Source organism: Bombina bombina, chromosome 1 (genome assembly GCF_027579735.1).
Source record: "Bombina bombina isolate aBomBom1 chromosome 1, aBomBom1.pri, whole genome shotgun sequence".
Lineage (NCBI taxonomy): Eukaryota > Metazoa > Chordata > Amphibia > Anura > Bombinatoridae > Bombina > Bombina bombina.
Genome location: NC_069499.1, coordinates 1412014476 through 1412030180, shown reverse-complemented (window position 1 = coordinate 1412030180; position 15705 = coordinate 1412014476).

The following is a 15705-nucleotide window of genomic DNA, read 5'->3' as shown; positions in this document are numbered from 1 at the left end:
TAGTGCTAGTTTTTTTTTTTAATTTTTTTTTTAGTTTTGTTTTTTTAGTTTAGGGTTTATTAGGCAATTTGCAAAAGAGCTGAATGTTAGTTTTTTTTTATTTTGGGGGGTTTGGTGGGTGGGAGGTTTTACTGTTAGGTGGGACTTTTTTCTTTTACTGTAAAAGAGCTGATTTCTTTAGGACAATGCCCTACAAAAAGCCCTTTTAAGGGTTATTGGTAGTTTATTCTTAGATTAGGGTGTGATTTTATTTTTACCTTAAAAAAATTAAATTAAAGTCCCCCCCTAAAAGTAACCCCCTCCCCCACCCAACCAACCCTCAAAATAAAAAAATAACTCTAAAAAAAATCTAAGATACCCATTGCCCCCCAAGGGGCATTTGTAAGGGCTTTGCCCTTAAAAGGGCATTCAGCTCTTTTACTTCCCTTAAAAGGGTATTCAGCTCTTTTACAAGTGCCCATCCCTAATCTAAAAAATAAAACACCCAAAAAAAAAAAAAAAAAATTAATACTAACTCTATAAATTCTACTCATGGTTCATGAAGTCCAGACATCCATCTTCATCCAGGTGGCGAGAAGTCTTCATCCAGGCAGCGACACCTTCATCCATCTCGGGGACGTCTTCTATCTTCATATTGCACGTGAGCAAACCCTGCAAAAGCGCTAAATAGTGCGCCACTAAATAGGCCCATAATGTGCTGGCAGCAATACGAGTAAACTTATACGTCATTGGGATTCCCTTAGTGAATAAACTGTGCATGCATTAGTCCTCTCATGAAAGAGCACTTGCGGAACAGAACTCCAAACAAAGTGTATGCTTTGAACTTATAAGAAAGATTCCAAAATATAAATGGCAAGCCGTGTGGCAAAGGTTATGATAGGGTGAAAGTGAGAAATGTCCCTAGCACAAAAATCTTAAATGGGGGGAAGCAGGTACCATGTTACACTTAAATAAAATTATTGTTAAAATTGAAAGATTTAAAAAAAATATATATATATATATTTTTATTTTTTTTAAAAAACCCATGTATAAACATTTTAATGGTCAATTTATTGGAATGTAATTAACAACTGCGCTCACTTTACCATCACTTAATCACAAATAATGAAAGCACATTGCAAAGTCTTCTTTGCTGTTGCAAATTAAACATGAATATAAATGAGCTCCTGCACATTTCGACCCGCCATTGTCATGGTTCTGAATTCTATGGCGTGCATTCCAGATTCTCTGGGGACAGTAACAAAAACCACAACAATTTTCAGATTTAAATGGAGAGTCAGATTACAAGTGGAGCGCTATTTAACGCTACAGCTTGAGAGTTAACTCTGCTCGAAGTAAGATTTTTCCGCATGTCAGGTAGCGCTCGTATTATGAGTTGAAAGTAAATCGTTTCCGCTAACTCGCTAACCTGGAGCGTGTAAAAAGCCAAACTTAGAAAATCCCGTGTGATAACCTATTCCCCCATAGAAGTCAAATATAGCAAAAAAAACCTAATACCCTACTTACGCGCAAACCTGATCACATTTTCTTAAGTGAACTAACCCAACATGAACCTGACATGAAAATATGAATATTTCACATTCTAATGTTCTTCACATTGGAAGAATATGTTCTATTTAGTCATAAATACATATATATATTCAGTTTTAAGACACTTTCCCATTTACTTCCATTATCAATTTTTTTACAGTCTTTTTATATTCATTCTTTCTTGGGAACAAGATCCTACTGAGCATGTGCACAAGCTCACAGGTTATACGTATACTAATCTGTGATTGGCTGATGCCTGTCACATGATACAGGGGGGCCGGAAAATGGTAAAAAAAAAATTGGCAGAAAGAAAATCTACTACTTATTTTAAATTCAGAGTAGGTGTTAAACCATTGTCTTTTTATTATGCTCTTGTTACTTATGCAATTCTACTGCATTGAGTGGTCCTTTAACCAGATCTCTGAGGTTACACTAACCCGATGCGGGTTAACTTCAATTACGCTCAAGCGATTGAGGTTGCTTTCAACTTGTAATAGGAGCGAAAAACCAGACACGTGCAAAGACCGTGATAAATCCCTTATCGCTCGCGTGTATATGTTAGAGCTCCACTCGTAATCTGGCCCTAAGTATTTTATGAGAATTACATTTTAAATGTAATGTCTATTGTCTAGTACATTGTATATGCTCCGTATTTTTGGAAAGCTGTAGACGATGCAGGCACTCCCTTCTGGATGCCACCTGTGGGTGTACTTCCCTGTTAGTTCTGATTTAGATTTTTAGATTGCTATGACCATTACTTTGCCTACTGCATTTGTCGCTGATTAGTAGTTTCAGCTGTGTGTTTTTCTGGATTGTGTTTATGATATTTTCAGTGGACTTTTGGTTACAAACCAGATTTGACTACTCCCTGAGTCCCTAATTTACCTTGCCTGTACTCTCTGCTCACTAGTAAGACCAGCTAAATCACAGACAAAGACGGATGCTCTGCTCGGGTGGACTTTAGCGCCTGGTGATGTGAATAAATGCTAACCCATCGGGAACTAAACTTACTTTTTCATTGTTATTATAACAGTTGCTATTTTAAATATTGCACTCTTTATATACTGCAATATCAGAAAAATAAATTCTTTAGTGTCCCCTTTAAGAAAGCTGAGTGTTCTGTCTTGTTTTACTACAGCCCTAGAATAATTTGTCTGCTGCACTCTCTGTTGTTGGAATCTTATGTCACCAAACAGGTTAAATGAATGATTTAAGCCACATGAGAAGGCTTTCTCAGTTCCTAATGGTTATCCAATCATTGTTCTTAAAGGGGCATGGAACTCAAACATTTTCTTTCATGATTCAGATAGAGCATACAATTTTAAACAACATTTCAATTTAATTCTATTATCTAAGTTGCTTAATTCTCTTTGTATCCTTTGTTGAAGGAGCAGTGATGCCCTACTGAAAGCTAGCTAACCATTCTGGTGAGCCAATGAAAAGAGGCAAATATGTGTGGCCACCAATCAGCAGTTAACAGCCAGCAGTGCAGAGCTTCTCCTGAGCCTACCTATGTATGCTAGTCAACAAGGCATACTAAGATAATGATGCAAATTATATAATAGAAGTATATTGGAAAGTTATTTAAAATGGCATGTTCTTTCTGAATCATTAAAGGGAAATATAACAGTTTGAGGTCTGTGCATATCCTAAAAGGGCTAATTAATAAAAGGGACAGTGAACAACATATTTGTTTTTGTTTTAAAAGATAGATAATCCCTTTATTACCCATTCCCCAGTTTTGCATAACCAACACAGTTATATTAATACACTTTTTACCTCTGTAATTACCTTGTATCTAAGCCTCTGCAGATTGCCCCCTTATTTCAGTTTTTCAACAGACTTGCATTTTAGCCAATCAGCGCTCACTCCTTGGCAAATTCACGTGCATGAGCTCAATGTTATCTATATGAAATACATGAACTAGCGCCCTCTAGTGGTGAAAAACTGTCAAAATGTATTTAGATTAGAGGCGGCCTTCAAGGACTAAGAAATTAGCATATGAACCTCCTAGGTTTAGCTTTCAACTAAGAATACCAAGAGAACAAAGCAAAATTGGTGATAAAAGTAAATTGAAAAATTGCATGCCTTTTTTGAATAATGAAAAAAAATTTGGACTTGGCTGGCCCTTTAAAAATAGTTTGCAAAAAAAAAAGTTTAAAAATTGCTGGTAAGTAATAATTTTCAAAAATAAGCAAAATGAATTACATAGCTAAGCTGCCTGGAGCAGCCAACTCCACCCCCTATGAGTGTTTAGACACAGGCATTGTATTTCAACTGAGTTCACAGCTTCTAGGCATGCTCCAGCAGATAATCCCTGTGCATTATTGCAATCTACCAAACAACAATAGATATTGATACAGCCATAGAAGGAAATGTGTGTGTGTGGGGGGGGGGGGGGGGGGGGGAGCTTTACAATTCAGAAACTAAAAAAGAAAGGGTTAATGGCGAGGCACTGCAGTATAAATTTGCAGATAAAGTAATTAAAGTACATATTATTATATTTTGTCTCTATCCTAACTTGGTTTATGTTCCTTTAAAATTGAATCTTGACTTTAAGAAATTATTTCTTAACCATTTTATGCTGTGAATTGCTGATAAATTGCGAATTTATCTTAGTCATTACACTTTGCGACTTAGAGAATCATTTAACTTCTATGATTACTGTAAGGTTGTGGTGGACCTGTGTGTGTTTTTAGATGACAAGGGGAGGGAGAATGGTTTGCAAGGAAATACCGGATTACAGAACTACATTAATTCCAGACTAAGTTTATTGCTTTCCAGGCTTAATGTGAGCCTATAAACCTACTGACCTCCTGTAAAATGTGAAAGGTGATCAAAATAAAAGAAAAAAAAAATTATGCTATTCTTCCATGGTCCTTTTATATTTCCTTTGGGAAAATAGGAATTTACAAGGAACAGGGAGAGAAACAAACACAGGTTAGACTAGAGGGGCTCCTGTGAATGAAGGTTATAGACATAGTTTATAGTGCAACTCTCAAAAAATATTTGCAAAAATAAGCTTGGCAAAAAACCTTATTCTTTGTACTATTTTCGCAGTTTTTGTATCTTCAAATAGAACAGCAGTGCAATCATTTCATAGAGGCACAACTTACAAAAACACCAGCAAGATAAATAGAAGTATAGGTGAACTTGTGCATAACCTGCCTAGCCCAGAGAATTTAGTTTTGCTTTTACACTCTAGGATGCCTGTTTTTTTAGCTAAAATCCTGAATAAAAATACCATTTATATTGAAAACACATTAGGGGATGTCACTTAGAGTAGGGGTCAGCAACCATGGACCACCAGATGTTTTGGAACTACATTTCCCATGATGCTCAGACAGCCTAAAGAGTGTCTCAGCATCATGGGAAATGTAGTTCCAAAACATCTGGGGGCCCAAGGTTGCTGACCCCTGACTTAGAGGATATCCTTACGCATTTGTATAAGAAATACAGACACTGGAGAGGTGCTATACATCATATTTTTCAGTTGCTTGGTACATGTATGTAAGAAATATATGGCATAAATTTGCACTAATATTGCTGTGCATGGGGGCGGGGGGGGGGGGGGAGTCAGCAGATTACTTAATTCCTAGGGGAGCACAAAACTAAATACATCAGTGTAGTAGGCTCAAATCAGTGCAGCCAATAAGAAACTGCATCCCTTGAGCTGTTATAGAAAAGGAAAGTGGAGGGCTGATTAAGCACTCAGCAACTTAAGGGTTAACTTTTGTCTGAACTGCTAGGTGTATGTTTAGGTGTATTAGCTGATCTTGCAGCTAGAGGGGGGTGTTGCAGAGCCTATATTAGTTACTGTAGGCAGGAAGGAGGGTCACTAACTTGTTTTTTGTCTTGCAGGTTGGAACTATGGAGAGGTCTCGTCGCGCTTCCAAGGCTCCTTGGTGTTTTGTTAAGTGGTTTGCAGAACCGGGTGGTCAATTTTTGGTGTGACAAGTTGAGGGTGGTTCACGCCATTAATAGGCTGTCAGCTTCTTCCCCCCCAGTAGTCAATAGGAAATAATGTCGGGACTATGCCCAGGGGTGATTTAGCTAGTGTCAGGTTAGCAGACATTAGATGGTTGGCAGCTCAGTTTCCCGGGGTTAAGTTGATTTGGTCATACATTATTTCTCGTACAGGATGGAGACACATGAATTACCGTCAGGCAGGATTCAGGGTGAAGAGACAGCTTAATGGGGATGTAGGTAGGGCAGTGTTGGTGGAGAGGCTATCAAACACGAGAACATTAGGATTGACTACCCTTGACTCTTCCGTGGGGACAAGGTTCGCCTGTCAGATAGGGGCACTGATTTATTTTTGCAAAAACCATTTGTTGTTCCCTGGCTTCCCTTTGTGTTTATTGGCGGCAAGAGTCCCGTGTCCTCTTTGGGTGGCGGTAGCGGGGTGCTACAAATCAGGGTTAGGCTCAGCCTGGCGGGTTGTAAGAGGAGGGGGACATGTGAGCACATTCAACGCCAGCCGCAAGGGCTGACGTTCAGGGGCTCCCTGCACAATCCCTCCTGGCAAGCCCAGCAGGCTGATGGAATGGGGTGCCCCCATTCCTTTAGGGCGGTCGCACCCCTTACTTAGGAGTTGTATGACAGGGACAGCTATTTAAGTATGCAAGTTAATAACAAATTATTGTTTAAATAAATGCAACCCCTGTCCCCGGAAGGTTTTTTTTCTCTCATAACTGGTGTCTGAGTGATTATTTTGGGTTATTGTGTGGGTATGGGAATTGTCATCACCTAGAAGGAAAGGCATAGAAAGTTTTACCCTTAGGAAAGTAGAGGGCTGATTAAGCATGCAGCAACTTAAGGGTTAACTTTTGTCTGAACTGCTAGGTGTATGTGTAGGTGTATTAGCTGATCTTGCAGCTAGAAGGGGATGTTGCAGAGCCTATATTAGTGACTGCAGGCAAGAAGGAGGTTCACTAACCTTTTTCTTGTCTTCCCTCCCATCCCTCCCAAGTTAAAGGTTGTCGGTTGCCAGTTATGGACGAAGTGTTGCGGTTGACAGCATGCAGCAGAGATGCCGGCAATAGTCTCACTTTGACTGGGGGCTGAATAGTCATTTGGACCTTGGTAAGACCAAAGTGATGTAGTTGTGCTTTTAGGGACCCTCCTTGGGAACTAACAGTCTTTTGGCTGAGGAAGTGTTGTCTTAGTAGTTTGGGGGTCTCTCCCTCAACTCCAGACTTAATTGTAGGAGCATGGCGTCATGCGTCCTGTTGCGGAAGCAGCGGGGTGCAACAAATCAGGGTTAGGCTCAGTCTGGCGGGGCACAAGAGAAGGGGGACACGTGAGCACATTCAATGCCAGCCACAAAGTCTGACGCTTGGGGGCTCCCTGCACGATCCCTCCTGGTAAGCCGACCAGGCTGACGGAATGGGGGCGCCCCATTCCTTTAGGGCGGTCGCACCCCTTACGTAGGAGTTGTAGGACAGGGAAGATCTTGCCAGCCAACGTTCAGCTATTTAAGTATGCAAGTTAATAATAAATGTTTAAATATATTTTAAATAAATGCAACCCCTGTCCCCGGAGGGGGAAGGGTTTTTTTCTCCCATAACTGGTGTCTGAGTAATTATTTTGGGTTATTGTGTGGGTATGGGAGTTGTCTTCACTTAGAAGGAAAGGTATAGAAAGTTTTATCCTTAAGGGAGCAGGCACCAGACAGCTCTTTACCTATGGGACAGGTGATAAAAACAAGCTTTTATGTATTTCCATACCTCCCAACATTTCAAAATTCAAAAGAGAGACCTCCCTTGGCAAAAATGTACATTGCAAAAAAATACTTACTTACAAATTATAGAAAAGTCAAAATGTATACATTTTTACAACATACTTAAATTAGCAAACATTCTTCTGGTAAAAGTTAACATTTGGCAGTGGCATATACGCACATCCTGTGAGTGTCCGTGCACAAGCATTCAAACAGAAAACCTTCTCTGAGTTAGCAGTGGCTTGTATGAAACAAATTAGGCCTGCAGCGATGAAATATACACCTGCTCTCTGAGCTAGCACAGTGTTTGAAATCTGATCCTCTAGTAACACATAGCATATGTGCGTATGCTGCTGGAACAGTAATACCTTTTATTGGAAGCATTTTTGCTAGTGGAAGTATATTGCAAAAATGATTCTATTTTAAAACTGAAACGCATTGATGCACATTTAAATTTAACCCTTATCCGATACACAGAAAAATTACATCAAGGAAGAGCCATTTATTTTGCTTCATATCAAACAGGGAAGTTTAGCCTGTGCGTCATGTGCATTAAATATCTGAGATAAAAACAGAAATGTGGGTTGAATATGATGCACTAAAGATAAATGTTTGTGTTCCTCTGCATCCTGCCCCTTCTTCCCTAGAAAATCTTCCACAGCCTTGGGGATATGCCCACTTTTATCTCAAGTTCAGTGAGGGTATCTGCCCTCTGTACCTTGCCAAAAAAGTAGTCCCTGCCCTCCGTACCCTCCAGTGACGGACTGGGAATAAAAAGCAGCCCTGGAAAATATGAAGACCAGCCCTATGTTTCTTTGAGACAATAGAATGCACATGTCTCATTTTTCTCAAAGGGAATTATTGGGACACTCCTTTCAATATATATTTTTTCAAAATTAAAGTATGTTACTTTGTATTAAATAAAAATGTTAGAATTATGATATATATCAACCCTACAACCCAATTGCATCAATTAATCACCCCTTTAAATTGTGGTTTCCCAGCCCCAGGTGCTGCAGCCCACCGGGAAATCTCCTGGTATCCTGGTAGGCCAATCCGGCACTGGTACCCTCCCTGGCCTAAATAGTTACACATGCCCTATGTACCCTGCCTTGCCAAAAAGGTAGCTCCTGCCCTCTGTACTCTCCCTGGCCTGAAGGGTTACCCTTGCCCTCTGTACCCTCCCTTGTCAAAAAGGTAGCCCCTGCCCTCTGTACCCTCCCTGGCCTAAAGGGTTACCCATGCTTCTGTACCCCTCCTGGCCTAAAGGGTTACCCATGCCCTCTGTACCCTCCCTGGCCTAAAAGGTTACCCATGCCCTCTTTACCCTCCCTGGCTTGAAGGGTTACCCATGCCCTCTGTACCCTCCCTGACCTGAAAGTTTACCCATGCCCTCTGTACCCTTCCTGGCCTGAAGGATTACCCTTGCCCTCTGTACCTTCCCTTGCCTGAAGGATTATATCTGCCTTTTGTACCCTCCCTGGTCTGAAGGTATACCCCTGCCCATCTGTACCCTCCATGGCCTGAAGTATTACCCCTGCCTATGTGTACGTTTCCTGCTTTGAAGGATTACCCCTGCCCATCTGTACCCTCCCTGGCCTGAAGGATTACCCCTGCCTATCTGTACCCTTCCTGCTTTGAAGGATTACCCCTGCCCATCTGTACCCTTCCTGGCCTGAATGATTACCTCTGCCCATCTGTACCCTTCCTGCTCTGAAGGATTACCCCTGCCCATCTGTACCCTTCCTGGCCTGAAGGATCACCCCTGCCTATCTGTAGGCTTCCTGCTCTGAAGGATTACCCCTGCCTATCTGTACGCTTCCTGCTCTGAAGGATTACCCCTGCCCATCTGTACCCTTCCTGGCCTGAAGGATTACCCATGCCAATCTGTACCCTTCCTGCTCTGAAGGATTACCCCTGCCCATCTGTACCCTTCCTGGCCTGAAGGATTACCCCTGCCCATCTGTTCCCTTCCTGGTCTGATGTGTTACCCCTGCCCATCTGTACCCTTCCTGGTCTGATGGGTTACCCCTGCCTATCTGTACCCTTCCTGGCCTGAAGGATTACCCATGCACATTTGTACCCTTCCTGCTCTGAAGGATTACCCCTGCCCATCTGTACTCTTCCTGGTCTGTTGAGTTACTCCTGCCCATCTGTACCCTTCCTGGTCTGATGGGTTATCCCTGCCCATCTGTACCCTTACTGGTCTGATGGGTTACCCCTGCTCATCTGTACCCTTCCTGGACTGAAGGATTGCTTGCCCATCTGTACCCTTCCTGGATTGAAGGATTACTTGCCCATATGTACCCTCCCTGGTTTGAAGGATTACCCCTGCCCATCTGTTCCCTTCCTGGCTCAAAGGGTTGCTCCTCACCTTCTGCTCCCATATCTTTTAATGTAAATGTATCTAAGACACTCTGAGAAAATAAAAATAAATAAAGTTACAATAGGTTAAGGAATTTAAAATTACCAGCTTGCGTCAAGAAGTGTTGGACACCAGTGATGTAGCGCTCTCCATTCTCTAGCTTTGACAATCAATATATACTCAATAGTCAGCCCTCTGCCCTTACCTGTTGGTCCCGTTTCTTCACCCCCTGTGCCAGATTGCCAGGCGTTGCTTGCCCACTTGATCTCTTTGCCACTCTCACAGGCAGGGCGGAGTCTCACTGCATATCACTATATATTACAGCATCGGTGAGTTCAGAGCATTGGCGCAGTGTAGCTCATACAAAGTATGTTACATATGCAGTTTAGCAGACTGGGACACTTAGTCACTTTGTTTCAGAGCCCACCGCATATGCGCATCACTGAATGCAAGCACCGCCCAGTGCTGTGAATAGAGACCAACAGTTTTGCCACCTGCAATCACGTGTGCCCTTGTGATTCGAGCCAATGGACTTCAGTGTCCAGTATTGCAAATTATATGTCAGGTGACCATGGTGATGTAACAGAGTAAGGAGGATGATTAGAAAGTTGATTTAAAAAAAAAAAACCTGCAGTCAGTGCAGGGGACAATGCGGGATAGTCAGCACACTCACCGGGCAGAGCTCTCAATTCGGGACTGTCCAGCGAAAAATTACCATGATAACATAGAAAATTTGATAATAGAAGTAAATTAGAAAGTTGTTTTAAATTGCAGGATCTATCTGAATTATGAAAGAAAATGTTTGAGTTTCATATCCCTTTAAGTACAAAGTTTGACCAAAGTTTGATAAACCTAGCCTCTTTTTAAATAAAATTCTAATTAATCAAGACCTAATGCTATAGCTTATGCATGTTCGTGTCTCAGCCAGAGTTCATAGCAAAGCCACAGTATATCTGCATTCCAAATGGATTCATCAATGGAGCACAAGAGTGGAAGCAAGTAAGTTTTTTCTTTTTTTTAAAAAAGGAATAAATACTAACAAAAAAATAACAAAATTACAAAAAGTAATAAAACATAATTTTCCAAAATAACAAAAATTATTATTATTCTTATACCCCTGTTGAAAAAATAACACCCCAAAATCTCTAAATAGACTACCAATAGCCCTTAAAAGGGACTTTTGCAGGGCATTGCCCTAAAGTTAACAGCTCTTTTGCAAATAAAATAAAACAATTACCCCCCAACTAAAAAAAAAACCCATAACCTACCTATTGCCCCAAAAAGGGCATTTGTATGGGCATTGCCCTTAAAAGGGCATTCAGTGCTTTTAAAGTCCATAAAAAATAAAAAAAGCCCTAATCAAAAAAAAATACACCCCAAAATAATAATAAAAAAACTAACCCCAAGATAGATACTCACAATTGCTGAAGTCCGGTGATCCATCTTCATCCAGACGGCGAAAGATCTTCATACAGGTGGCTCCATCTTCATCCATCGCGGGACCATCTTCTATCTTCATCCCGGTGGCGGAAGCACAGAGGCGGTGCAGTCATCGGCGACGTCCAGGCGATGCGGAGGTCCTCTTCATGCGATTGTCCTCTGCACACTGAAGAGTGAATGCAAGGTACCCTTTTTAATATGGGGATACCCTTGCATTCATATTGGCTGAAAAATTCAAATTATTTTCTTCCTAAAAAGACAGTGAAGTCAAAATCTAATTTTCGGGATTCAGATACAGTGTGCAATTTTAAAAAACATTTAAATTTACTTTTGCTTTGTTCTGTTGGTATCCTTTGTTAAAAATCATATCTAGGCAGACTCAGGAGCAGTGATACTGAAAGCTAGCTGATGACTGATTGGTGGCTGCATATATATTCCTCTTGTGTACAATTTTACGTAGAAACCACAAAAAACCTTCAGACTCTCTTTTTCCTCATTTGTCCATTTCTCTGCAACTTTCGCTGCTTGGCTTTTGGCTTTAATTTGTAATGCTTCCATGTTTGTGGGCAAGACAATCCCTGAATGCATCACAGGTAATTCAACTAGAGCTGTTTCCACTTTTTGTGCCTCCATAGACCATATAGATAAGATTGTCTTCCTTGCATATATTAAGTTAGATTACGAGTGGCATGCTAACTCTAACACACAATATGGGATATTTTGCTGGTCTTTGTGCACAATGGCCCAGATTACAAGTTGTGCGGTATGGCTTTACCTCTAAAAAAATGGTCTTTGCATGCGGAATGGTCAGCTACTTGATATTGAAAGTCGCGTATGGCTTTACCGCGATCATTATAGCCTATACCGCAACGATCCATTCCAAATTCAAAGACCAGTAGTTATGGATTTTGTGAAACCAAAAAGTTTCACAAAATCCATAAAAATATGTTACAAAGTACACTAACATCCATAAACTACACTATTAACCCCTAATCCGCCGCCCTCCAGCATCACAACTAATAAATAAAGCTATTAACCCCTAAACCGTCACCCCCCCCACTTTGCGACTCCATAAATATTGCTATTAACCCCTAATCCACCACCCCCCGCATCACTAACACCTAATTAACCTATTAACACCTAAACCGCCGACTCCCCACATCGTAACAACCTAAATTAAGCTATTAACCCCTAAACCTAACATCCCCTGTATCAAATTTCCTCCAATGTCTTACCTTTTGTTGAAAAGCAGGGATGCATGCTTAGGAGCCGGCACATTTTATGGAGCACTATATGGCAGCAGTTTTGCAAGAATGTAATCCATTTGCCATGTAGTGCTCCAATTGCCTACCTAGGTATCTCTTCAGCAAAGAACATTATGTTAACAAAGCAAAATTGATAATAGAAGTAAATTGGAAACTTTTTTTAAAATGATATGCTTTGATTTCAAATCCCTTTAAAGCCCCTGCAAGCTGTGACCTGTAGTCTACAGAATGTAATGTGTCTATCTGGAAATCGGCATCTATAAGGAGATTGTGAAGTTAATGGGACATGAAAGGCAAAACCTAACATTCATGGTTTTGAGAGATCATACAATTTTGAGACACTTTTCATTGAACTTCTATTCTCAAATGTACTTTGTTCTCTTGGTATCATTAGTTGAAAACAATACCTAGATAGGTTCAGAAACTCCATTAAACTACTGTGAGCTAGCTGCTTATTGCTGGCTATATTATTGTCTTTTGTCACTGACTCACCAGATGTGTTTAGCTTGCTCCCAATAGTCCATTGTCGCTCTAAAATGTAACAAAGCAACAACAACAAAAAAACACAATGATATTGCGTCCCTTTAACTTCTTGGTTGCAATGCAGATATTTTCACTTTGTACAGGTGGTTCAGGGAGAATATATAAAGTATTAAACAGGGAGCGGATTTTTACACAGGGAGAGAATTTCTATTTAAGACATGCAGAGTTTCTTTTATATTGCAGAGTGTCAAGCTGTTATTTGGTTTCCAGCTATATATATAGCCAGGTATTCTCTTACTTACTTTTTTGTTTGCCGGTGAAGTCAGGATACCTTTGGTCTGTTGGATTTCTCCCTGTTGCTTTCACCTCCACCTCTCCACTTCCCCAGTATGGCAATCATACATGGGTACTCCGCCCGTGCTCTGTATATAAGGAATGCTAATAAAGAGATTCAGTTTAACAGCCATTTCACTTTTGCATACTGTTTCTGGCAGCTGTTTGACCTCTTGCCTCCTAATTTGGTCCAGAGAAAACTCCCATTTTTAAGGATCTGATACATTGTTCCGATATAAACATTAAAGAATGATAATCTTCTAAATCATTATTTAATGTAGTAATGTACCATTGTTCTATTCAGGCTCAAGACGTGGTGTCTGGGTCGAAGAATAAAATTACACACTAAACTCTCTTCACACTACAGTCTAAACCCAAACAAGGTCAGTTGCGTCAGAGATTAAAGTTCAGCAGATTAAAAATTAGTATGTGAATATCAGATGAGCATCACATAAGATTAATTTCTCTTTAAAAACACTATTATCCAGGATCAGCGCTGCGGAATCTGTTGGCGCTCTACAAATACCTGATAATAATAATATGCTCTCCCGATGAGCTGCCCATGTCAATTGTTGCCTGAGTCCTGTGGTCCAACCTGGTCCAATTATAGAGCCGGTGTTTTGTTAAAAATAGCTACCTTGTTGAGATTTGATACTTCAACTTGCGCATGCTCACAATTACGTAATAACACTCCACATATGTTTGAAAGGAATGTGCAGAATGTGATTATGTTATCACCAGCATGCACAGATGCAGGTAGCAAATCTTGACAACCGCTGATTGGCTGTAACTGCAGGTGGAGGTGTTACTAACTCACACAATAAAACGCCCAGTGTAGGCATTGTTAATAAGACACATATACACGCTGCACTGTAGTTCCCCTATGTCCACAATTTTTTTTGCCTCTGCCTTGGGAGGTTCAATTGTTCATCTGGCCCTCCCTTGTTTATTAGGTAAACCATTATTAATATAGGCTGTCAATTTTTTTTTTTTTTTTTAGAGGTGTAACTTGTTGATGTTCTATATAGGCACTAACAAGATAAATATAAAGACGAGCATCCAGACAAGAGGCGTAACTAGAAACCTCAGGGCCCCGGTGCAAGAATCCACTAAAAGGGCCCCCCAAAAAATTTTTTTATTTTTATACATTTAATTTTTCTCTTTTTTTTTTTTTTTTGCAACATGTAACACAATAAAAAAAAAGAATCTGTTAGTCATGACAACTTACACTTAAAATGAGAAAGGGACAAATACTCCTGCACTGTGTGACCAAGGAAGGAATACAGTGACTGACATGATCAAGCACTCATTTGTTAATGTTTAGAAAACAACATAGCACAGGCCTGCACATAGTGTATACATGACTATGTCACTTTAAATTGCACCGCAGTCTGCAGACTATCTGCACTTCTGTCACTGACTGTCTCGCTCTCTCTGCTCCTCATGCAAATAAAATGGCACGTACAGGGCGGAGGATGAGTCTCTAATACTGCCTGGTGCTTGCAACAATCTGTAATTATTTAAAGGCTGGTGACTGAAACCTTATGTACTGTGTAATGCATTGTAAAAAAAAGTAGCTAGTCTATAATAATAATATTGGTAACTCCCAGCCCCTCTCGATCGCTAGGTCTATACATTATAGATCTTTTTATGCCCTAGGGAAGCTGCCTTGCCACATATAGTTATTAGGACAGTTTTGTAAATTGTTCAAAAAGGAGTTTGGTAGATGAATTGGGAGTGTCTGAAATAACTATAAAATATGTGGTAGGATTGGAGATGCCGGATTTAACTCATTTAAATGATAACAATAAAAAAACTACACTTACATTTAAATATATATAGCTAAAATGCATTTGGCAAATAAATGTTGTCAGTATGTCTCTGTGAAAAAAATATAATAAGGCTGAAAATATCCCTCTTTCAGTGTTTCTAAAAATAACTACCAAGCAATTTTCCATCTTGCGGAAGCCAAAATCAGCTCTGGAGTAGTAAATGATCAACGGGAAAGGTAGGTGACTTTGATCATAAAAATATAAACAAACTTCCCCTGTCTTCTCCATGGACTACAGAAAACAAAATATACCGCTCAGAAAAATCTGCTGATTAAAATGGATATTTTTGTGATTCGTCATTAGAGGAAAAAGTTTCCAATTCAACCAGATATTTAACTTCTAAAGCAAAACATCCTGTACTGTTTGGAAACTATAATATACTTCCATTCACACGCTATTTCACCGGTGAACATAAGTAAGAAATATCTACTTTTTAAAGGGACATTGCACTGTATAAGTGTCTACCCTTTAATGTTTTCCCATAATTCCTTTAACCTGTTGGAGAGTATTAAATTATTTCATTTGAAATAACTGTTATTGTCTCCTTTGTTTCTGTGGCATTATTATTTGATGTTCCAACCTTGGATTCCTAGCCAGCCACTCTGTCTCTAGTTCTTTGAGTGATTTCTCTCCATGAAGCTGAGATTTTGATAATAGGGGGCTGAATTATCATTGTGCGAGCGGACATAATCCGATATTGCGGATCATGTCTGCTGCACATCGATAAATGCCGAC